At 41.9% G+C, this 6,145-nt stretch overlaps 1 long non-coding RNA gene across 1 annotated transcript in view; it reads left to right on the forward strand.

Annotated features, from left to right (window-relative positions):
* LOC122788347 overlaps window positions 1–6,145 on the forward strand; it is a 308,328-nt gene that overhangs the window by 269,067 nt on the left and 33,116 nt on the right. Inside the window, exon 2 of the long non-coding RNA XR_006362647.1 lies at window positions 5,657–5,811. This is a non-coding gene — a long non-coding RNA (uncharacterized LOC122788347). The remainder of the gene's footprint in view (window positions 1–5,656; window positions 5,812–6,145) is intronic.

A 6,145-nucleotide genomic window follows, 5' to 3' on the forward strand; every position in this document is an offset into this window, starting at 1 on the left:
AAGCTGGTGAGCTTATCTATAATGCCCGAGTGGGGTATTGTATCGAAGGCTTTTGTGAGGTCCATTTAGGCTGTGTGGACCACCTTCTCCTCGTCAATGGCCTTGGTGACTGTTTCGAAGAAATTGACCAGGTTTAAGAGGCAGGATCTGCCCTTAAAGCCGAACTGGGTAGGATCCAGTGTCTGTAGGTCCCCAATATCTTTTTTATGAGGTCCATGATGATCCTTTCCATAGCTTTGCAGACCAAGCTAGTCAGGCTTATGGGGCGATAGTTTCCAGGATCCGTTGAGGCACCACCTTTGTGGAGAGGGACCACTGTTGCTGTACGCCACTCTTTGGGTACATATCCTGTGGTAAGGCTGAGATTGAACAGTAGTTTTATGTTTGGGTTTAGCACTTCTTGGAGTTCATGTAGGGCGCAGACCCGGACACCGTCTGGTCCCATTGATGCTGTGTTTGTTGCTTTGGAGAGGGCGGCTCTTACCTCAGCATCTGAGATGTCAGGGGAGCAGCACTCTGCTGGGATAGATATTTGCCCTTTTGGTGGGGAGAAGTTTGCACTGAACCTGTCAGCTAGGATGTTGGCAATGTCTGTGGGTTTGGTGTATTTTTTGTCATTTTGGACTACTACTGAGCATATCTGGGAATTCCCACCCAGGTTCCTAACATAACTAAAGAAAGCCTTGTGATTATCCTTAGTGTCCTGTGCAATTTTTCTCTCGAAGCTGGCCTTAGACGATTTTATGAGTGCATAGTATTTTGCTAACACTGATCAGAGATGCCTTCCCTTTTTGGGATTTTGCTCTGTCATGTAGTAACTTCCTCCTTCTGTTGTATAGTTTGTTTATGGCTGGGGTCCACCAGACAGGATGTCTGCCTTTGGAGGATTGGGTATTGGTTTTATGTGGGATTGCATGATCCATGCATTCCTGAAGGTGTTCATAGAATGCGTTTATAAAGGACTCTGCGGTCTGGGCCGTATTTTCCACAGTTCTGGATCTTTCTTTCCTAAACCTGTTTGTGATGGTGCCCATATTCAAAATGATGTCACTTCACAACCTATTACCTATTCTTCCTCATTCAAATTTCCTTGTAACACTAAATTCAAAAGATGCTTATCACATCCCCATTCATCCAGCTATAGGCATTTCTTAATGTTTACTGTGTCTGGATCACATTCAGTTCTTTGCCTTACCTTTTGGATTATCCACTGTACTAAGAGGGTATCATTATTTTCCCATATTTGAATCACTTGCTTACCTTTGCAGAGTCTTTTTCAAAGTGTCAGGAATCTCTCACTTTGATAAGAGAACTATTATACAAGCTGGGATTCCAACAGAACATTCCAAAGCCTTTTTTGACTCCTTCACACAGGATTGTGTTCCTGCAGTGTCAGCTAGACACCTCATTTCAAAGACCTTTCCTTCCATTGGAAAAAAAGAAATAGATCTATATTTAGATCTGTTTCTGGGGTTTTCTCCCCAGACTTCAATCACTGCAAGGGAATACTTCAGTATTTTGGGTCCTATTGTATCTGTCATGATAGCCCTGGTAGGACTCCATATAAGAAAGACGCGATGGTATCTGAAGTCTAATTTGTGACACCATGAACATCCTTTGTCTTTTTAAATCCAAGTGCTGGAGTTTGTCAGAAGAGAAATCCCGTGGTAGAGGCAGCAAATACCTCTTCCCCCTTTCCTGCCATGTTTCAAAGAAGCCAGTCACCACATATGCCTTGGACTTTGCTGGGGAGCAGTTTTAGGAGGGATAAAAATGCAAGATGTATGGGGCACAAAGGATAGACACAAGCACATAAGTATAAAAGAGATGCCTGCCCTGATCAAGGCACTCAACTCTCTCAATCATCTTTGGTCCCTGGGACGACTTCAAGTTGTTACAGACAATACCACAGTCATATGATACATCAACAAGGAAGGGGATGACCAGGTCATACCCGCTTTGCAGACTAGCCATGTTAGCTCAGGATATAGCTTCACAGCACAATCTCACTCTGAGCATCCTGCATTCCATCTGAGCAAATTGTGTTGCAGACAAGCTGAGAAGAACAAGGTCTGACCTCATCATGAATGGAAACTAGATCAGAGGATTTTCCAAGATTTGATTCATCTGTGGGGAGTTCCTTAAGTAGAACCTTTTGCCTGCTGTCTGAACAATCAACTGGCAAGGTTCTGCTCCAGGACTCCAAGCAAGAAGGCCTGAAAGACAGATGCCTTTTTTTTTTCTTGGGCAGGAATGTTCATGTATGCTTTTATACTCTGTCCAATGCTGTCCAGGGTACTTATGAAGATTCTGAAGAAATCCCCCAAGATCACTGTGGTGATTCCCTTCTGGTCCAGGCAGCTGTTACTTTTTCCCTTGTTTTGGAAATGGCCAAGGGGATTTACCACAAGCTTCCTCTCAGACTGGATCTACTCACTCAAGATCATGGGTGTTTGATACACCCCAACAACAGTCAATTTCAGTTGACTGCCTGGATGATAGGGCCTTAATTCCCTTTAGGCAGCTGTTTACTGAGGATGTACAGCAGGTGCTAATGCAGGCAAGAAAGCCTGCTACCAGAAAATCATACATTTGTAAATGGAAAAAGTTTTCTAGTTGCTGCCAGCAGCATAACCAACATCCATTAAGGGCTAGTTGCTCTCTGGTTTTACAATATTTGTGTATGTTACCATCATTATGCCCTTTCATACTCCTCCATCAAGGTTCATTTATTGGCCATTTCAGCATTGTTGCCCATGGATCCTCCTGTTTCAATGCATTTTCATATCAAAATGTGTTTGAAAGGAGCTTTGGGTGTGTCCTCCCAAGAAAAAGTGGCCTCTCCTTGAGATTGTAATTTTGTGTTAGAGAAGCTAACACTTGCTCTATTTGAACCAGCTAACCTGACTGATTTGCGACCGTTAACATGGAAATCAGTTTTACTGATTGCTCTGACCTGTACAAGAAGGGTGTCTGAGCTGCAAGCTCTTATGGTGAGTCAATATCTGTTTCCATAGAGACAGGGTGTCTTTAGGCATAAAAAGGAAGATTAGTTGTCAAAGTGTTTTCTAAGTTTACTTTAAGCCAAACTATCCATCTACCTATCTGTTTTTCCTGAACCTAAAAATGAGGGAGAAAGAATACTGCATTCCTTGGATGTTTGCAGACAACTTGGGTACTATATTCACAGAAATACATTTTTCAGCTCTTTGGATCAGTTCTTCATTTAATGTCAAGGTACGAAAGGACAACCTGTGTCAAAACAGGTTATTTCCAAATGTTTGTTTAAGGCTATTACCTTTTATATTCACCGTGATCCGCGGTGGTGCAGCGGTAGCATTGTTGCCTCACAGTAAGAGGGTCTCCCATTCGATTCTCGGCTGGAGTGTGGGGAGTGCCTCTTGTGTGGAGTCTGCATGTCTTCCCCATGGTCGAGTGGTGTTCCGAAAGACATGCGTGAATGGGCGTGCCTTCGTTGAAGGTTGGGCGTCAAACTGGAAACTCGGCACCGTAAAAATCTACTGCCAATAATTAGCGGACCGGAGTTCTGCTGTGGCAACCCCTAACTGGGAAAAGCCGAAAGACAAACAACAACCTTTTGTTATATTCACCACAACCAAGGTCAAGGCCCACTCCACCAGGGTCTTTGGTTCATCTATGCCTTTTTGAAAAGGGTTGGATTCTAGAAACTGCAACTATAAACTTGATTCCTTTTCTAGGTCTAGAACAGGCTTTGCTAAGACCATTTTCCAGGGGCTCATGGACTCTTCTCCTTCCACCTCACAAATGTAGTAAGGTAGGGTAACCTACCTCTATAGCTAAGGTTACTACAGCACTGATCAATATGATGAACATATTACAATTGTTAAGTAAACTTACCATAACAATAGAAGTTCAAATGATCATTGTTGCACCAGTGCTCCCTCCCTCCATTCCCCTTGGTTTTTCATACTTTTTCACCACGGTGTGGACTTTTTTTTTCTTCCTAGCTTTCCCCTTTCAGGGCTCAGCCTCCCTCTCTGTTGGCATGAAAGTCCTGAAGGGCTTGGTGCCCAAACTTGTCTTTTTAATCAGCTCAGCTGACTCTGTCTGATGGTTTGGTCACATGGAAGTGCTCTGAAGCTTTAGAAGCTGGCCATGTGTTATATCCTGTATAGGATACAAACCCATATAGCTAAGGCTGTTATGGTGATGGTCATTCAAATGTGTACTGTTAAGCTTACGTACACATCTGTACTTTCTGCCACCCCTCAGAGCCATCTTCTGCAGTGCTTTAGTTCATTAAAATATGTACTTTCTGTACTGAGCCTGCGAATGATGCAGTTGAAATCTGTTCCACCCTGGTTAACAAAGCCGTATGTAAATAAATTTGTGCAGTGTATACTTGGGCTACTTTGTATTTGCAGACATTTCATACTTTGTAAACATGATCTAATTTGTAAGCCAGTCTTCTTTTGTGGGGGTATTGTTTTTTCTTTGAAATTTTCCCATAAGGAGACCACGTATATGGAGGCTTAGCTAGGAACTTAGTGTTATGGTGTTTCTATAGGTGAACCTCTTTCAGATACTGTGGTTTTCATTATAACAGTAGATCTGTTAGCAGTCTGTCACTGGTAACCAATTCACTTTCCTGCCTCCCCAATCATTTTAACTATTCAACCATTGGGTGCAAAGCTTGTGATGGTTTGATTTGGCAGCATGGTTTTTGCGAGCATTTAGTTCGGAGCCTGAGGACTGGAAGAGATCTGTGCTCCTTATCGAACTCTTATGATGAAACAAGAATTGTATAACTAGTTTTGTTTTTTATATTTTGTCACAAAGAAGCTGTGTAATAGAGTGAGATTTCAGAACAAAAGGAAGATTCTTTATCCTCAGAGTTATGCTGTCTTAGATTTGGTATATCTAGAGGTATGACAGTGTGGGTTGATAAGTTATGGCTTGACTAAAAATACTACTTTTTGCTGTTATGTGCAGTGTTGACTGTGCTTTTTCAGTGGGTATAGTTTCATGGATTGTTTATGCAATTGGCGTCATGTCTTAAGGATGGCTTGGGTCTATATTACCATATCGAACAATGAAGAGAGTGAATGCTCTTGCATTGATCCGAAAAGGTCGAAACCTCTAAACAGCGAAGACACCAGGGAAAAAATAGGTGGTCCATCTTTGGGACTTTGAGTTGGTATATTTAAGTGGGGGGGGGGGGCACAGCCCCCCACTTAATTTTGTGTGCGAATTTTTATTTGTTTTTTTTTTTTCGGAGAGAAAAAAAAATCCTGTTCTGTGGCTTTGCTCTTTAGGGGTCTTGACCTTTTCTGATCGATGAAAGAGCGTTCGCTCTTTTCATCATTCGGTAAGGTAATATAGACCCGGATGGCTTTATAGGTAGTTGAGGTGGGGTCAGCAGCCTGGGAAAGTTTTACCAAATGAGCAGAACTAATGCTGGATCATCAGCCCTACGATACTACAGACAAGCCTTTTCTGTCGGGTATAGTTTTATGGTAAGCACCCATAACTTTCTTTTGTGTGCTTCAAAGCTTGCCTGTGTCTTATTTTGCATGAATGTCTGCGATCAGGGAATGCAACTTTAAAAGAACTGATTTTCTCATCTGTATCTCCTGGCTCAGTAGTAACTTTCATTTTTTTTTCCATTTTTTAGCATTTGTGTGATGAACCTCACCTCAAGCACTGATACTGCAGCTTTGGCTTGCAAAATTGTGGATGCATGCAAATACTTAAACCAGTCCAATGTGGCAGACATAGAACAGCAACTTTATTATTTACAGAAGCGTAAGGGCAAACAGTTGAATAAAGGTAAATGAGCATTATGCTGTTAACTTGAAGCAGGAGTTCTGAGAATTGTACTTCGAGTACACCTGTAGATCGCTTAGTAGCTCAATGTTGGAATGTAGTATACTGACTTTTTTTCTAGTATTGCATATATTGTTTAGTGCAACAGAAGTCATGCAAGTAATAAGTACAGTCTGGTGTGATAAATTTCAAAGCTAGATCCATGACAAAATAGTCGTGTTTAATTTTTAGCAAACTTTTTTTTAGTGACGCTTATTGACATTTCCTGTATTGGGACAGAATGCTTTGCAATCCTGTTTGATTTCTGTTCATTGAGGGCTATGGTAACAGCACAGCA

The sequence above is a fragment of the Protopterus annectens genome, chromosome 13.part0 (assembly GCF_019279795.1).
Source record: "Protopterus annectens isolate FY-2018-M chromosome 13.part0, PAN1.0, whole genome shotgun sequence".
NCBI lineage: Eukaryota > Metazoa > Chordata > Ceratodontiformes > Protopteridae > Protopterus > Protopterus annectens.